The sequence below is a fragment of the Poecile atricapillus genome, chromosome 7, assembly GCF_030490865.1.
Source record: "Poecile atricapillus isolate bPoeAtr1 chromosome 7, bPoeAtr1.hap1, whole genome shotgun sequence".
Classification (NCBI taxonomy): domain Eukaryota; kingdom Metazoa; phylum Chordata; class Aves; order Passeriformes; family Paridae; genus Poecile; species Poecile atricapillus.
The window spans coordinates 10899703-10919643 of record NC_081255.1 but is presented as its reverse complement, the minus strand read 5'-3'; the positions used below and the strand labels follow the sequence as shown (position 1 = coordinate 10919643).

The window sequence follows — 19941 nt, the reverse complement described above, 5'->3', positions numbered from 1 at the left end:
AAATAATTAAACTCCCTACTGAGTTTAAAATTCAGTTATTATGACCTCTTTTCATGGGTTTAAAAAATAAATTTGCTTAATTAATTAATTAAGCTTGAGTCAAAACAATTATGACCAATTTATATGTTGGTCATAATCAACCAAAAATTACAAAGCAGAATTAAAATCAGAGAATACCAGCACTAATTGTCTGTATGTTTTAAAAAACAGAAGAAAATTGCACTGAACAAGCCTATTGCTCTAATCAGAGGTAGGAGCCAAAAACACGGGAATAAATCAACAACAGATTTTTATCCAGAGCTGTTTTTCACATTAAAAATGTGAGTCTCTAGAAAGACTTGTCATAAAACTTCTATAGGAGAAAATGCCATCTCCTCATACGAATTGAAAAATCCTCATAGGGGTAAATGTATGAGAAAAGTCTCATAACTGCGAACATACAGTGAAAATGGAAATTACATTCAACACACTCAGTTGAAGAAAAGCCTTTACTTGGATAGATTGAAGTGATTAATCCAAGTGATTAAAAAAATGACAACCACAACATCAGGTTCCTCTGAATCCTATACATGCCATACATTATCTGCTCACAGCTATATGGTGCCAACTCAATATATAAAAAAAACAGATGAGATTTTACATCCTCCTACTTTGGTTGCACACAAAGATAATAGTTCACAAAGCTACACACTGTTTTAACAGGTGGATTCTTGCCTGATGAGCCAGAACCTCTCAGCCTCTTTGGCCATACCATAACACACTCCCAGGGGTGTCTGAGGTCTGCATCTTGCCAGCAATCACAGCCACAGAAGGCAATGAGCCGATTGTAGCAAAGTTATGGTTTTCATGCCTGGACCTCATAATTCTGCCAATTTCACAGGCAAAGTGTTGCTTTGACAGACACAGTAATTCTCAAAACAGTGGGCTTTCCTACATACAGCTGCTTGCTGAAATCATTTGGTGGCACTGAAAACTGGGATCCAGATTTCTTCTTCAAAGACCAGAGATTCTGAGAGGTCATATATAGGTGAGAAAAATGATATTGATAGAGGATGTTCAGTAATACCAATGTGATCATTTCTTTCCCAGTGCCTTTTCCTTAAAGCTAGTTAAGTTTCTATGGAAATTATCCTTTATGAAAAAAATTATAAAATGTATGTGTATGCACATAGGGAAGTCCCCCTCATTCTCCCCTTTTATCAAGCGCTATTCAGAATCATCATATTCAGAAAAATACCCCCCAGGAGGAGGTCCACAGTATTGATGCTGCCAGAGAAATGTATCCAAAGTAAGAAACTTATGTTGGATTTTAGGATTATCCAGTTATATTGTATAGTATATATTATTATGGTTATATTGGATACAAACCTCTTAAAATGTAAGATGAGCAGAAGAACCAAATTCATACATATAGAATTTGATCTTCCTCCTTTGTATAATGTTGAAGATAACAGTGGCAACACAAATATAACTTTAAATAACTGATGCCGACTTGGATTTTTCTTAACTCCCAGTTAAATAAATTATGTTAAAGCCCTTCAGTGGATTGAGCCAAGTTTCCCATTTCAGTTTTTAAACAAGTCTGATTTAAACCATTGTCTTGGTTCTAGAAGACAGGTGTCTGCTAGGGAGAGCAGGAGCCTCCCTTGGAATGAAAGAATGTAGACCCCCTCCCTCTGAATTATTATAATTTTGAAATCAAGGGGGCTTTCAGGCAGAGATCTGGGGATAGGAATAACAGTTCTTTACTAGTATAACCAGGTAAACAAACAAACAATAACTACAGCAATAACAAGAACACAGAACCAGGGACCCCGGGACAGCTTTCTCGGCTGAGACGGGATGGAGGAGAGGCTTTGTTTTCACAAACCCCTCGGGCTGTCAGTCCCGGTGCTCCTGCAGGGCTCTGAGGAACAGTCGGCTGGGACAGCAGGGACGAGCTGAGATCCTGGGCTGGTGGATGAGGTGGATCAGCAGGGATGAGCTGAGATCCTGGGCTGGTGGATGAGGTGGATCAGCAGCTCCGCGGCGATGCCTGGCAGGACAGGGGGTGCGAGGACACCAACAAAGAGGGGAGAAGGAGAAGAAGCAGCTCCGCGACCCAGCACACGAACGTCCTTCCCCGAAGCCGAGGAAAAGCCAGCTAAAAACTGTCCCCACCCTCCTTTTCTGCCCCCTTCCCCCCCCACCCTGGGCCCGGCCACTCTTTGTCCTTTGTGAGCACCCCTAAGTACCGGTAGTTAGGTTGTCCCAGCACATAATGGGTAAAAATTCCCTGGGCAGGCCAGAACACAAGATAAAACAAAAAAAAGGACATCTAACCCTCAACAATGATGTGAGGAGAAAATGCCAGAAATGTCTTCCACTTGGAGTATTAGAAAGAAAACCTTGCCTGCTTTAAGATGGAATTGTTTACGTTTCTGAAAAGGAATGTATAATAAGGGGCCTGCAATAGTGTAAGATTTGATACTGTTTGATAGCTGTGTGTTTCAAGGGAAAGAATTTGATGATCCAAAACTGATCTCTATTGTATAGGACTCAGAAGAAAGGCTAAGAGCTGAAAGTCAAATAAAATAAGTTCTACAAGCTCTATTTCATAGGTTCAACAAGTTTAGGCTGTCACTTGGTCCATTTAATTCACTTCACCATTCACATTTTCATGGTCAAATCCATGCCTTTACAGCATAATGATGGTAACTCTGAACATCCCAGGGGAGCTGGAGCTAATAAAAATCTCGTATTTCCCTTTTTCTGGTTCAACACACACTTTATTACAAGATTTGTTGAGTCCTAGAAAGAAAGGGGAGGAACTTTAAAAGAGACAACTGCTGAAGATGTGTTACTGTGTCAATCTCTAGTTCCTAAATCAGCCCAAATGTTGATTGATGACTGGGCACTTTCCTGCATGATGAGGCTGGAAAAAAGCACAGTAGCCAGCCCTTGCAGCCCAAATTGCAGTGCAGTTTCAGTACTGCAGCTCCAGAAAACTCAGCAGCTTGCCAAGTCAGTCTGGTAGAAATAATTTAGGTTGGAAAAGACCTTTAAGATCTTCAAGTCCAATTATTAATCCAGCGCTGACAAGTTCACCACTAACCAATGGCCCCAAGTGCCACATCTCCATATATTTTAAGTATTTCCAGGGCTGGTGACTCAGCCATTTCCCTGGGCAGGTTGTTCTGTTAGAAAACAGATTCCAATGCTTTCCAATGGATGTTTGAATGGCAGTGCAATTCAGTCAGGACTACAGAAAACAGAAAAAATGTTGCCATTTCAGTTAATTTTTTTTTTTTTTTAAGAAACACTGGTCATTCTTGAGTATCTGTATCTTAGTTCAGCTGAACACTAAATTCCTCTAAGAACAGTTTTAAATTCCACAGTAAATGTGACACAAATACTAAGCACAAAAAGACATTTAGAGAATTACCAAGAGGTGTCTGGAATAGAGACTAGTATATATAGCCTCATCTCTAACCCCACTGATGCATCACCCACAATCCCTACAGTCATAGAATCCCTGGTTGGATATTTTTCTGTCCTGTAACCTATACAGGTTTGCTGAGCAATCTTAAGTGAAACTATTACTAATTAAAATAATTGAATTTAATGTGAAATTTGGTACTTCTCTTTAAGTATATTTGGGTTTACTTGGAATAAATTAGTAAAATATTTAAAATTAATAAATTCAGAATAATGTATATATATATGTATAATTGATTATAAGTACAATTACTGCTTCAATTAAAGTACAGGAATGTTATGTGCCAGTAATGGGTTGGGAGACAGAATCCACAACTTGCCTTGGTTTTCTTGGTCATCAGACAAAACAGCCTCATTTTATTGTTCAGAATTTACATAGTCAATTCTAAACTCCCAGGCTTACATATCTCATTGGGATCTCTCTCTGCCCAGATCTCTGGCCAGTGGTGTGCTTGCAGCTAAGCTTGAATGGGAATGGCTGAGGGTCCCCTGTAACTTATCCGGGGACTTGTTATGGCATGAACTAGGGTAGCCAAATTGGATTTATATTATGGCCAGATTTATTTTGTCCAGTCCAGACCAGCTGTACTTTGACAATATTGTGACACAGGAATTTAGTCTAATAAAATTTTTATAAATGCAGATCTTTAACCTCTTCTGATTCTTCTGTCCAAAATGATCATAACTTTCTTTTTGACTTAACCAGAGGTGTGTTTGTTTTTTGTCAATGACCAATATAATATCTCTAATGTAACATGACAAAAGCAAACACATTTCTGAAGATGTAAGGATTTTAAACAACTCTGGCATCTTACTACAATTTAAAGCCCAAATTCTGAAAGAATGCTTAAAGGGAATTCTTCAGTGATTTGCTAAATGAGATTGGAAAAGATACTTGGAACTCTCTTTTGGGATAAAAAGCTTATGGCACAGAGTTATGCTCACACAGAGACACTTCCTGACATCTGGTCCATTCAGGACCAAAGAGTTCTTCCTAACAGTGCCAGCTGTTGCCTGCCAGTCATCCCAGATTTTCAACCAATGTTTCTTAAATCCATAGACATGCTTATTTTCAAAAAAAATCAACAAATAATTTCTCTCAATCTTGAATGTAATGGAACATATGGTAGGATAGTAATATAAGCAATTTTATGGTAAAATTAATTATATACGCAATTAATTGCTGAGGTAGAATAATTCCTTCATTTTCAAAACAGCAGAGAAGTGCTGAGTCAAGTCAGGTACATCCCTGTCAGAATTTTTCTAAGGTTCTGACTGGTGGGAAAATGTTTGATATCTGTTTGATACCTCAGAGGAGAGAATGAGTACAAGATAAGGGACATGGGATGGAAGTATAAGGAGCCACGATAAGGAGGTATAAGGATACCCTGAGACACACAGAATAAGATGGATATACTAGGAAGTATGCCAGCTCAGGACTCTGCAGTGAAGTCATTCATGGCAACTGTGTGTTCGATTTGGGTCAAAACCAACACACCACTCACTTTCCATGGGCTCTTGAAAGCATCTGACCAAGCATCCACAACTGACGCTTGGGCCTCACTCCAGACTTGCACTGAAGGTTGCCTCCAGACAACCACAGGAGCACAACATTAAACAAGGAAAAGACAAAGTCAGAAAGTCTCAATCAAAATCTAGATGAAAATGTCAGAAGACAAGAGAATTCCAGGCAAAAGGTGATGGATATAATAAAGTGAAAATAGGCAGCCTTGGCTGTTGGAGTTCTCTGTTGGGGCCAGAGATGAAAGATATATACTTTTATCTGAGCTCGTATTCTCCATTCCTCCCCCATTTCCTGCTTCTGCCATGTTTGTAGGAGATACCGTTTTTTGTGTGGCTTTTACTGCCGTAATTTCACCCTTTGAAAGGATTTCCAACACTTTGGGTGTTGTCTTCTGAGCCAAAGATGTATCAATCCCCATGGAATTACAGAGAGCAGGGGAAGACCCAGCCTTTTCCAGCATATTCATCAGGGTCTCCCTTCCTGTGTCTGGATCCATAGTGTCCCCTGCCTGGGTTTCAGAGTCCCATTTAGTGAAGATGACTTCATAAATCACTCTGGAAGCCAGCAAAAGTTTAGCCACTGCCTGGTCTTTAAGAGTTGCCTTTTCATATATTCTTATGTTTATCTTACCCCACAGGCTTGGGGTAAAAATTTTCTATGGATTCATGTTAAAGAATTCTGCCTGTATCCAGGATAGAAGGCTTTTAAGCTCATCCACGGAAACAGAGATTGGATGCTCCTTGACCATAGTTTCCAAGATAGCCAAAACATCCCTCTCAGGCTTGGACACAATGTCTCCCATATTTCTGCACTCTTTTGATGGCTTACCTGACCATAGGGTCAGCTTATCTCTCAGCTCCTCTATCTGTGGTCCATCTCGCAGCTCACAGACATCTGGCTCTGGCTTCTCCCGCTCTCACCAGCACACAGGGATGACCAAGGTCTTCTTTCTCCCCTTTCTGAGGAGTTTTCCAGCTTTTTGCTGCCTTTTTTCAAAAGGGGCCTTCAGTCCAAGGTGTCCCAGGTTGGGTGCCACTTTGTCCTGATGACACACTTGTGGTTGGGGTTTTTTTCCCCCTTGGACTGAAGATTGATGAGAGAGAGGCAGTTTTCTCTTGTTCAGACTTGGTTGTTTATTCTTCTTTTATCTACATTACACGTATGCAGGGTACAAGGAGCTACATGCACTAAGATAGAGAGGTGCAAAAAAACAAAGAACTTATTCAAGGTTTTATATATGTTTATTTAACCAATTAACAAATGCCAAGTAAATTATTTTTCTTAGTGACCCAATGACCCAACACTTGTGTGCTGCACTGCAGAATTCTCTATCCAATCACTTACTACTACCCAAAAACCTCTAGAAGAAGATGAAGAAGAAAGAAGAAGGAAAAGAGACAACTCTCTGATTCCTCTATCTTGCCTCTTATTTTCTAAATTAGCTTAAACTTTAAACTTTCTCACCCAGTGACTTAAGAAAACTCTCTAATTTATACACTCACATTTTTAGTTTATCTACTTAACTTTAAAAGTTGTCTCCATAGTGTTACGTGAAATTCAGTGCTTTCTTGGGTGTCAGAGTTAGGCATCACAGATAAAGGTATATATCTTGCATCTCTGACCCCAACAGTTCTCCATACATTAATGTTTTCCCAGTCTTCATGCTATAATTTCTAACGTCCCCTGCCTCTCTGTCAACACTGTCCACCCAGCAGCAGCCAGGGAGACGGGGAGATAGTTTAGCTTATCGAAGAAAAACCTAAAAATGAGGCTCTTTTCCTTTGCTGAGATGGCAGTTAGAGCTTTATTTCTTGGGATCCTACGGAGTGAGGTAGCAGGAAAGAAAGAGGAAGAGGTATCGATAAGCACCCCTTTTTGAAGGCAGGGGAACGGGGTGGGGGTAATTCACACAACCAATAAGGGGAACTGGGGAGAAAAAGATAATGTAAATAAACTTACAATTCTACACTTTCAGGAGTACATTCTTTGGGTTATACCATTTTTCCTAACTGCATTACAACATCTCCATACTTGCTCCCACCAGATACCTATTAAAAGCAAAACAAGAATTTACCCTGGGAGAAAATTCAATGTTCAACTTTTACAGCAGAGGGTTTTCCTCTATCACACTCCTGAGGTATTTTGATTGTAGAGGAGCCAGATTGCCAAAATCCCTTAGCTCTCAGCCCCAGAAACTCTTCCGGCTACCTCCAATCCACCGGGGGTGGGAGGGGTACAGCAAGGACAAAGGTAAAAGACAGGGGAGGCTCTTTTCTCCCGGGACATTGCCCCCAGCTTACTCCAAAATGACTCCAGGGAAAAAAGAGGGTGAGAACAGGGATGGCAGGGATTTTTAAACTGAGGGAAAAGGGGGAGGGGAAGGCAGGTTACAGCCAATGGGGTGAAACCGAAGGGGATGGGTGAGGGGGAAGGAACCAATACACCATGGACCTAGAGGGGGAGCAACAGGGTGAAACCACTTATCGTAACATAGTGCAACACGATACCAGATCAATAACATCAACAGTTTTATTCAAATCAACAGTTTTATTCACTACAAGGCAGCAGGATAAAGCTCAGAGGACAGGGTAGAATTTATGTTACAATGTTAGTAAAGCAGGGAAGTTCTCTACAAACATTTAGCCCAGGAGTAAAAATCAGGATTTGGACTTTCAGTTTTCCTTTTTTTCACACTTGAAAAGAGTAAAAGAATCACTTTTGTATCTGCTAAGTGCTAGCAATGTTTGTCAACAGCAATTCTAAAGCTTGTGGAAAGCTCCTTACTAATGTGCTGCTTCCTAATATTTTTACCCCTCAATTCCCCCTTAGAATTGAGTTAGAACAGTGCAGCCTATGAGCAAATGCAGAGTGGAAAATGTCCTCATTCATTAAGTCACATGAAAAATCACCCATTAGGTAAGTAACCACCACCTTAGCCACAATTTTTAAGGGATGTTAGGATTACCATGTCCAGGGCAAATGTGCTGAATGGAATAGAAGCCAAACTGGTGTTTTTACTGCTCTCTCAGCATTTAATGTCATTCCTACAGATAGTATTAACTATCTTTTTCAAAGGTGAGTTCTTGGGAATAAATAAGATCATTTGGGATTCTATAATATAATTTATATAAGATATATATTTCTTAGAAATGACCGATAATTAGTCAAGAGAAAAGACTCCCATCAGCCTCTCGCAGCTTCAACTTCCTTAGCTCTCAAAGCTATCTTAAAGTCACCCTATGACAGGAGGACAACTTCTTGTCATAGCTGGTGAGCAAGACTACCAGGAGAGGGACTATGCTAGACCTCCTGTTTACAAACAGAGATGGGCTGGTGGGAGATGTGGTGGTCAGAGGCCATCTGTGACACGGTGGTTATGAAATCATAGAGTTTTCAGTATTTGGTGAAACAATGAGAGGCATTAATAGAACTTCTATACTGGACTTTCAGAGGGCAGACTTTGGCCTATTCATGAGATTTATATGGAGAGTTCCTTGGGAAACAGCCCTTGAAAACAATGGAGTCCAGGAAGCATCAGTGTGCTTCAAAACAGAAATCTTGAAGGCACAGGAAAAGGTTGTCCTTATGTACCAAAAGACGAGTGGATGAGGAAAACAACTGGCCTGGATGGGCAAGGAGCTTTTGAAGGAACTGAGGAAAAAAAATAGAGGGTGTATCACCTTTGAAAGGAGGGTCAGGTATCACAGAAAATGTTTAAGGGAGTTGTTAGGTCATGTAGGAAGAAATTAGTGGGGCAAAAGCCCAGTTAGAACTCAACCTGGCCACTTCTGTGAAGGACAATAAAAAATTCTTTTTATAATTACATTAATGGCAAGAACTACCTCCATTCTTTATTAGATGAAGGAAGGAATTTAGTAACTAAAGATGAGGAAGAGGCAGAGGTGCTTAACATCTTTGCCTCAGTTTTCAACAGAAAGATAGGTTTTCCTCAGGACAACAGTACTCCTGGGCTGGTAGATGCTGTCAAACAGCAGTATTAGCCCCCCTATTATGCAGGAGAAAACAGTCAGGGAGCTACTGAGCCACTTAGATGCTCACAAATCTATGGGACCAGATGGGATCCATCTCAGGGTGATGAGGGAACTGGCAGATGAGCTTGTGAAGCAGCTCTCCATCATTTACCAACAGTCCTGGCTCACCAGGGAGGTCCCAGATGACTGGAAGCTGGTCAATGTGATGCCTGTTCACAAAAAGGGTGGGAAGGAGGATCCAGTAAACTACAGGTAAATCATCCTGACCTCAGTGCCAAGCAAGATTATGGAACAGATCCTCTTCAGTGCCATTACACAGCAACTACAGGATGATCAATGTATCACACCTAGCCAGGATGGGTTTAGGAGGGGAAGGTCATGCTTGACCAACCTGATCTCCTTTTATGACCAAGTGACCTGCCTGGTGGATGCAGGAAAGGCTGCGGATGTTGTCTATTTGGACATCAGCAAGGTCTTTGACACTGTCTCCCACAGCATAATCCTAGAAAAGCTGGCAGCCGACGGCTTGGACAGGAGCACTCTGCTGAGTTAAAAACTGGCTGGATGGCTGAGCCCAGAGTGGTGGTGAACAGTGCTGCATCCACTTAGTGGTCTAGTCACTAATGGTGTCCCTCCCCACACAGGGGGGGTCTTTTTAATGAAATCTTTTTCCTTGGGCTTGAACTTTTCAACTGTGTCCTGTTGGTGGTTGTCCTAGTTCTCTTGGACACAGTTCAGATCCCTGATCCTCAGGGATCAGTGCTGTGGCCTGTCCTGTTTAATATCTTCATTAATGACCTTTAATGACCATTAATGATCATTAATTTATCTTTAATATCTTCATTAATTACCTGGACAAGGGGATTGAGTCCACCATCAGTAAATTCGCAGATGACACCAAGCTGGGAGCATGTGTCAATCTGTTGGAGGTTAGGAGGGCTCTGCAAAGGGACTTGGACAGGCTAGATAGATAGGCTGAGTCCAATAACATGAAGTTTAACAAGTCCAAATGCTGAGTCCTGCACTTTGGCCACAACAAGCCCCAGCAGCGTTACAGGCTGGGGACAAAGTGGCTGGACAGTGCATAGGCAGAAAGGGACCTGGGGGTGCTGTTTGACAGCTGACTGAACATGAGGCAGCAGTGTGCCCTGGTGGCCAAGAAGACCAAAGGCATCCTGGCCTGGATTGTTGGGGTACAACATTGCTGGCTTGGTTCTTTTCCCCAGCTCCAAGACTGATGAGAGACCTGTTTTCTTGTATTTGGGCTCAGCCGTTTATTCTTTCTTATCTGTATTACATATTTACAGGGTACAAGGAGCTATATACACTAGGGTAGCAAGGTGTAAAATGGAGGAGGAAGAATCTCTCAAAGGCCTTTTATGTGTCCATTTACTCAATAATCAAATGCCAAGTAACTTATTTTCTTTAGTGACCCAATGACCCAACACCTGTGTGCTGCAATGTGGATTCTTTCATCCAATCACTCATTTTTACCAAAAACCCTTAGAAGAAGAAGATGAAGAAGGAAGAAGAACAAGGAGAAAGAGACAACACCCAAATCCTCCATCTTGTATCTCACATATTAATATAACTAAAACTCCAAACTCTAAGTTTTTCACCCAGTGATTGAATACAATTCTAACTCACACACTCACATTGCTAGTTTCTTTACTTAGCATTAGAAGCTGTCTAAAACTCTACTGAGTTTTAGGCTAAACTTAGTGTTTTCTTGGGTGTCAGAGCCTGCCAGCACAGATAAAGGAATATTTTCTGTGCTTCTGTCTTAAGTGCTGTGTCCAGTTCTGGGCCCTTCAGTTTAGGAAGGATGTTGAGACGCTTGAATGTGTCCAGAGGAGGGCAACAAGGCTGGTGAAGGGCTTGGAACACAAGCCCTATGAAGAATGGCTGAGGGAGCTGGGGTTGTTTAGTCTGGAGAAAAGGAGGCTCTGGGGAGACCTTACCACTCTCTACAACTTCCTGAAAGGTGGTTGTATTCAGGTGAAGGTTAGTCTCTTCTCCCAGATAACCACTGACAAAACGAGAGGACATAGACTTAAGCTGTGCCAAGGGAAGTTTAGTTTAGACATCAGAAAAAAATCCTTCATTAAAGGAGTGGGCAATGGAATTGTCTGCCCAGGGAGATGGAGGAGTCACAGTCCCTCGACATGTTAGAAGAAGACTGGACATGGTACTCATTGATGTGGTTTAGTTGAGGAGGAGGTGTTAGGTTAGGTCATAGGCTGAACTTGTTAAGCTCCTTTTCCAACCTAGTTCATTCTGTGATTCAATCCAAAGCAAGAACAAGGGACTGAATGGGTCATAAATAATTTTATCTGCTCCATATTCCATGAAGTTAAATCTGAGTAGCTCAGAAAGAGCTGGCTTCAGATAACTCCTATCAAACTTCAATATATTCAGTAATTTAGGTGAATAAATTTGGCGATTTTGGATTGAATCCAAACACAGGGATATATATCATTTGTCTTTAATATTTTTTGGGGGGTTAGGTGTCCTTCCTTTTGTTCCTTCTCACCTATAGGATTTTCCCCATTAGTTGCAGGGAAACCTGACTGCTGGTACTTATTGGGTGCTTGAGAAACAAAGAGCTTGGCTGGGACCAGGGGGAAAGGGGGCAGGAAAATGAGAGGGCAGGGGCAGCTGCTCTCAAGCTCACATCTTCGGCTTCAGAGCAGAACACACTCAGAGCTGTTGTGGCTTGGGGAAAGGAATTCACCATAAGCCAGATGGAGCTGCTGCTTCTTCTTCTTCTTCTGTGGGCCTATACAGGTTCCTGTGGTACCCCCTGTCATGCCAGAACGTGCAGCAGTGTCAGCCACCGCTGCGGAGCTTCTGATATACCTCGTCCACTGGTCCAGGATTTCTGCACATTCCTGCTGCTCCAGCTAGGTGTTCCTCAGAGTCCTGCAGGGGTACTGGGATCAACTGGTGGGTTTGTGAAGCAGGGGGTTTGTGAAGCAAAGCTTCTCCTCCATCCTTTCCCATCTTGGCTGAGAAGGCTGTCATGGAGTCCTTGGTTCTGCTTTGTTATTAATGCCATAGTAATGGTTGTTTGTTTGCCTTGTTATACATACTGGTAAAGACCTGTTGTTCCAACCCTCATATCTTTGCCTGAGAGTCCCTTAATTTCAAATCTTAATAATTTCGAGGGAGGGGGTCTACATTTTCCATTACAAGGGAGGCTCCTGCCCTCCCTACCAGACACCTGTCTTCCAAACCAAGACAATATTCCATATTGCTTCTATGCTTCTATATTATTGCACTGAAAGAATTTTGAGCCTGTCTGTATAATACCTGTGAAAGACCTTGAGAAAACCACAATAAGAGGAAATTTTATGACTCAAATTTAAATCAGTGTATAGAAGAGAGAGACATTTTCCAGTATTAAGAAGTGGGCACAGAAGCATGACTTAAGCAGGAACCAAATGAACAGGATGAAAGTTATAATGGTGCTCCATAATCAATACAGCTGTGCAATAATTTGATTTTCATTATAATGGCACTTATTGAGACATGCCCTGCATATTGAAGATTGAGCACAGTACATAATTATTGATTAGTTATAACCCACTTGTATTTTATGTTTATTTCATCTGACAATAATTATTGTACATTTGTACTAATTAATTCATTATCTTTTATTACTGGAGCTGCAAGGTAACTAACAGAAAAAGCAGAAAGGGACCTAAGAAAAGCAGAATGCCCTCTGAAGCAGTAATATTATTTGCAACGTTATACTAGAGTGATGTGGTTTGCTTTTTTATTTTTGTAACACAAATAGGGGCAAATTATTTTCTAGCTAAAATTTACTTGGAATTACTAGTAAATTGCTCTCTAAAGCATGCTGAAGTGAAATTCAGCAAATATACTGATGAGATGAATACTGACCTATCATTAAGTGTTAACATTAAGAGTCTGCAAAATCTCTGGCCTAATAATTTTGGAACATGATTTAGAAACTTTACAGAAGATTGTCTGTCTTTGGAAGTGAGTTAAGAAAATTAGAAAATTAAACTAAAATTTAACTAAAATAGGAGTAGCTTATGAGAAAATTCAAAGTAAAAGAGATGAAAAAAATTAAGACAGAATTAAGACAGAATTTAAGCTAGAAACAATGTAGGACTAAGCATGTTTAGTTAAAGGCAAGCCTATACAGGTCCTGCTTGCAAAGGGAATACAATGTAGCCAACAATTGCCAAGATCCAAGAATGGTCCAAGGATATATATATATATAATTTCTCTTGTCAAGGTTGTGTTTGTAGAAGGAGACATGAAGAATGGACTATTCTGGAAAAGAAAGGAACCGTATCTATACCTGCAGGCAAGGGATCTGAACTGTGTCCAAGAGAACCAGGAGAACTGCAAACAGGACACACTTGAAAAGTTCAAGCCCAAGGAAAAAGATTTCATTAAAAAGACCCCAGACACATTTCAAAAGAGGAACTGAGCATGCCCAGAAGGGCCCAGAGCGCATTGCCATACAAGGCAAGAGTGGGTGGAGTCAGACAATAAATATGTATTAGGTGTGTTGTGTAATCCTATGCATATGTAATACTTTAGGGAATAAATAGAGAATGAGGGGCATGTCTTTGGGAGAGGACTCCAGCGTGCTGCCCAGCCATAACAAAAAAAAAAATACCCTCCCTAACTTTAAATAGTTAGAGTCTTTTGTCTGTGATTTTATTGCTTCAGAAGTACAAGTTCTTACACTAAAGATCTTGTACAACAGTGTGTTGAAAACTGTACGAAATGCAGATGTATAACGTTTTATGAACAGTAGTTTTTTTCCCTATGCAGAAATAAAGAAAGCTTGTGTTTTTCCTGATGGATAGCTTCATCAGCCAATAACACAATTACTGTGCAATACGGATAGGGAAGGCCTGTATATGGTGCAGGCAGCTCTAAGACAGAGTCAGATGAGGCAGAGGCCAGGGAAGCAGACACATGGAACTGCTACTGAGCCTCTGCAAGAGATGTAATGCACTGAACAGAAATACTCATCGCTGCTGTCTGCAAAATCTCAGCTTGTAACTACATGGCACTGCTGTTTTGAGTAACAGTACCCACTGGCCTACAGCTGTGCTGGCTCCATTGTACTGTGGGAATACACCTAAAAGTGATCAAGTAAGGCAGTAATAAAAACATTGGAAGGTGTATATAAGTATTTTAATACATGCATGACATGCTCATTCCTTAGGAGGCATCCCCAGATGACAGTGAATTAGACACTGCTCTCTCTGTTGAGCTCTGAAGGTGTAGGCAAGCAAGGGGAGGCAATAGCAAGGCAAGGAAAGCCAAGTGTGATGCTGGAGGCAAGGTCAGTGTGCTCTGGTGCATCCAGAGCTCCTGCATGGGGTACTGATGGAGATAGAGGTAGCAGAACCTTACCATTATTAATCCCAAGGCCAATGCATATTTAGTCCACATCTTGCTTCTGTGGGTGTGATCAGATTGTTTTCAAAATATGAAACATTCTAAAAACATTCAAAGTTTCAAAGTTCCTGTACATTGCATTCATGTTCCTGGCTGATAACTGAAACAAACTGCAAAATTGTGTTTATTTTGCCAAATACATATTTTGTATATTTTATTAATTAATGTTATATCTTTTAAGAGACTACAGTAAATTGTACCTGTCTTGTTATATAAGAGAGATTCATACTCAGTTGGAAGACTGTGGCTGTTTCAGTTCGTAACCGGGTGGAAACACCAATTTAGTGTAATAGTTTAGGTTCGCTGATTTGAGTTTCCCGGCCAATGCACCAAATAATGTGGTGGGCTTAGTGCTGGCTAAAATCACCAGTGCACATACTCATTTCTTGCTGTGAGATATGGATTAGGAGAAGAGCAAAACAGGCTCAAAACTTAGAAGGTATGAAGAAAACTTTATTAACAGGACTAAAATAATAAGAAGCATGAGAATAAAACCTTCAGAACCCTCTTCTTCTCCCTGCCTGACTTATTTTCTTTCCCAAATGACAATGCAGAGACAAAACCTGGGATTTAAAATCAGTTACCAACACTACAATAGTCTTTCATATGGGGAGAGGAACTTTGTCTTGCCATGTCATGGAGACTTCTCCACAAGAAACAGTTCTCTTGTGGCTTTTCATTTCCATGAATAGCAGTTGTCAAGCAAAAGATTTCCAGTCTTGAAGTTCCTCCCATTTTCACAGCCTTCCCACAGCTGGATAAATGGGCCATGTGTAGCAATGTATCTGAACAGACTGGGCCATGATGTACTCTAGCCAAACCATATTTAGAGTTCATTACCAAACCCTCTGGAATTTCTCAAGGTTGCTGAGACATAAGCTATTCTAAAAATAAGAAGAGGCTGAAAAACCCAAAAACAAGACCACGAGAGCCAGATAACAGAGGGCAGTTGAACACCTGGACTGTAACCAGTCCTGTGCCCCTAGGGGTGCTTGCACAGTGCATGGACAGGATAGGGGCACCAATGAAAAGATGTGTGGTCACATGAGCAATAGTTTGAATGTATAAATAAGTATGTAATGTAAACAATAGATGGCTTCTGCGAAATCATATTGGTTCACGGGTCAGAGGTCCTGAGCTCCTGCAGCCATGTCAACTTATGGGGTATTATTTTGAGTTGTTCAAACACGAAGGTTCTTTTCATCTATCTCTGAGATCATCTTTATCTCTGGGAACAGAGGTTGTCTTCTTCTCTCCTTGCGGACAAAATCTTCATCACTCTCTTTCTCTCTGTTGAAGCTTCTCATGGGATCACAGTCTCTTCAGCATCTATTTTGCTTCATCATGGATACCTCTGCTCACATCCACAGTTTGAACTCTCCATCTGCCCATACTTTATCATGAATTAAAGGGGATATTTTAGTGTATCATAGTCCATGTCCATGGACTTACCAAAAGAACTTTCAGCCTCAATATTTGGGCATCTCCTCATTCTCCTTCCATCTGAGACTTGACTCCTTCTTCACTGACCTTGGTGTCTTCATGTTGTCTTTCTGTGTGTCATCACTCTGTCCTTTTCTCTCCCTTGAGAGAGGATCATGGTCTGCAGGTCTCATCTGTGCAGTGAAAGGGTTAACATCTTGTCCAGGTCTGCAGATGGTCATAGGATCTCTGCCAGGCTGTGCCAAAACTGCTTACAATGAAAGTTCTTCGGGGCTAGTCTGGGGGGGAAGCTAGTATCTCCCGGCAGTTTCTGGTGAAACTCAGCTGTGGCAGGACTTTCAGCTGACCCGCAGGTCGGCCTGGCTGCGCTGGGCTGGGAGAGCCAGCCCGCAGCCGCTCCCGGGGCCCAGTGGAGCCTGGATCAGCTCGGGGCAGGGCTTAGTGCCAGCAGGATGTGAGCGGCCACTGCCCAGCCCAGCTTCGGCCGGGGCCCCGCGGCCTCCTCCCCAACCCGGCCACCGCTGGGCCTGGCCAGGCCCCGCCAGGCTGCACCGGCAACGGTGGAGCAGGGCTGGCCGACCCCACTAGGGAGCTCATTTACCTTTCCAGGCCGGTAGCAAGAGAGAGCTTTTACCAGGCTTGACTGCTTTTAAAATGTGGAATTCACAGAGGCGGACCCAGTTTCTAAATGGTTTAATAGGATGCCAATTCTCAGTGCTAGTCAGCTATTGGTTTTTTCCAGGGACAGAGGAAGCTCTTAGCAGCTTCTCTCAGGAAAATAATTTCCATAGGTGTTTTTTTCCTCTTTACTAAATATTAATTAATGCAAAACCAGCACAAAGATCCTCCTATACTGAAGTGAAAGGGAATTTCAAAGCATTAATCAGGTGGCTTATGAGTGATCAGTAAGAACTTAGGGCAGTAAAAAAAGTGGACAAATAAGTTTCATTTTATCAATCTCCCATAGCCCTAGCAAATATTTTCCTACTTTTATATCAGTTTCATTCTCAGCACATCTGTTAGGCAGATTGTGGTGTACTTAAGCAGAGGAAAGCAAATAAATTACATGAATTTTGTATAAAATCTTAACCCTCCAGAAACAGCAAGCAATTCTTTTCATGCTTAAATTTGATCTTTAGGGAGAAATAGGATAAACTCTCACATAATAGCCTGATAACAACAAACAGAACCCTTGAATAAATGGAATTTTGAAGATAAGACTCATAGAAATCATACAACCAAATGCTACTGAATAAATATCAAAACACTTGATATAGCCTCAGAGCAATATAAATCACAAAAATACACACTTTTCCCCCCCATATTTATTTTGGCAGCTTCAGCTGATATAAACATGTCCCTAAGATTAAGTCCCCAAGTTTGCTTCAACAATTTTGTATTTAGGATATTCAAAAACACAGTTATGGTAACTCATTTATTGTAGCTGATGATATACTGGAATTTATTTAAGCACACAAACAAGGCAGTGATAAAATACATCACTGTATACATCACTGTATACATCAAAACAAGAAATGTGACTTAATAATTTGTTTCAGCTCTTGAGTTATGAATGATGTTACATATCTTTTGCATATATTCACCTCCCTTTTTGCCATTTTTCTCCCTATCAAATGAAGCCTGACAAAAAGCTCCATCACCTGACACTCATTTTCTTGTGCTGATTTCTCACTCTTCTCCCTTGGCAGCTCCCTTTTCACTTTCAGCTCCCCACTAATGATTTCTCCTGTAAATCTGTTGCTGTCCTTGGATTATATCTGGGTATCAGGATATGGGCCACCACTGAAGAAAGCAGCTGTCCTGCACCAATTTCCCAGGTAAGCAAGGAAGGGATACCAAGGCCAGGATGCATTAAATGCTTTTTATTCAGAGTGATTTAGGAGTTTATTGGTATCAAAGACAGTAGCTGGCTTATCACCTGGACCTTATTTGTCACAGTCTTTATCTTCATGTGCAGTACAAGGTTTAGACAATGAGTTAATAACCCTGTGACTGAGGAATAGTCCCAAAATGGAATGCAGATTCTTCCAATAGACTTAGAAACTCTAGTTTAGGAAAATAATTGCTTTTGAAGTCTGCTAAGGACATTGAAGAAATAAAGGTGTTTCCAGTGACTGTTTCTTTTCAATGGAATATAGCTACATTCATGCTTTCAGCCATTCGTTTTTGATTTTCACACAGGGAACTACTGTGGAAACATGAGAAATGCCATTTGCCGCGGGGACGAAGGGGGCCGGAGCACCGAGACTTCCCTGAAGAAACAGCCCTGAGAAGGGCTGGGCCGAAGCGCGTGTGTGCGACTGCAGGCAGGTGAGTGATTCCAGCTCAGCTCTTCCAGCTCGGCTCAGCGGCGGCGGGCAGGCGACACAGAAGAAGGGACAAGAGAGCTGGTCTGGCGTTTCGCTAAGCACAAGCCTTTATTCAGGCAGAGCTTTTAGCGAAGGGAGCCGGCGACAGCTGCTCTCCCGAACAGGGGAAAACCCGGGATATTTATAGGGGAGGAGAAGGGCGGGGGGAGCCCGGGATACCTGAATCGGGGTGGGACGGCAGGGGGGAACACCGATGGAGTGTAACAGTTTAACATATCTAACTCAAAGATCCCTGGGAGTGATACTTTGTCTCTCTCTGACTGAAGGTGCCTTGTCTCCAGGGGAGACCCAGGATCGCTGAGCCAGCAGGTTCCCCGGCCCCCACAGTCATTCACTAAAAGTGAAACTATGGGTACCTTGTGGGTGCGGAGGAGACCACCGAGCCCGAGATCCTGGCTCTCCCCTGGAGACAAGATACTTCTCTGTAAGAGAGAGACAATGTATCGCTCCCAGGAATCTTTGAGTTAGATATGTTAAACTGTTGTGCTTCATTGGTGTTCCCCCTGCTGTCCCACCCCGATACAGGTATCTCGGGCTTCCCCCGCCCCTCTCCTCTCCTATAAATATCCCGGGTTTTCCCCTGTTCGGTAGATGAGCTGTTGCTGGCTCCCTTCGCCAAAGCTCTGCCTGAATAAAGGATCGTGCTTAGCGGAACGCTGGACCAGCTTTCTCATCCCTGCTTCCCGTGTCGCCTGCCCGCTGCTGCTGAGCCGAGCTCGAATCACTCAACTGCCCGAAGCTGCTCTCATGCGCTTCAGCCCAGCCCTTTTCAGGGCTGTTTCTACAGAGAATTTGCGACACTCCGGCTTTTCCATTGCCACGGCAGTACCTAAGCTATTTAAGTATGTAGATTTCTTTGTTAATGATTTTTATATCCCATGGCAAAGACTTGCTCCACCCCATCACAACAACATAAACAGAACATGTAATGCCGAATAACCATGTTAACATCATAATATTTCCTGTGTTTGCTGATAGTCCAATTTTATAGGCAGACTAGATACACAGTATAATATTAAATGCTTTCTTATAGTGTATCTTTGTACTAGAAAATACCAACGCAATTCAGCCAAATGTCTAATAAAAAGCATTTGCATATTCTTCAGAACTGTCATCAGTCCCCTGGAAGCGACATTTTCTGCCTATCATTCTTTCCACCATGCTAGAAAGAGCCAGTGGGTCGCATTCCCCACTATGCAAATACGAGCACCCTGCTGTAGAGGGTTAATGACAATTAACATGCACATTTTAGCATGATTGATAAAAAAAATCTTCCTTCATGTGATTATAGTCAAGAATTTGATCATCAACAGCAAATCGGCCTCTGGAGAATGCTTACCTGGTATTAGCTGGGCAAGGTTAAAATATAGACAACTATTAATGATTATTTTTCATCAGATAGTATGACAGTAGCTAAAAGATAATTAGACCTAAAGGTAATTTTTTTCTGTTTCAGAATGTTGCCCACATGAAATAGAACCATGTTGAGCTAAATGGACATGCAAACTCACACTAGAAAACAACCAGAGGTTTACAACACGACAAAGTAGCACAGTGAGGGAAACCCATCGTATCATCACCTTCATTTTTACTTCTGAACACAAAAGTAAAGAGATTAATTGATTCATGCCTAACCAAACCAGGAGTTTCTGGAAGTCCTGCC

General features: G+C 41.7%; 1 pseudogene; it reads left to right on the top strand.

The window, feature by feature from the left end:
* Positions 1-6791: 6791 nt before the first annotated feature.
* Positions 6792-19217, top strand: LOC131581003 (uncharacterized; annotated as a pseudogene).
* Positions 19218-19941: the final 724 nt, after the last annotated feature.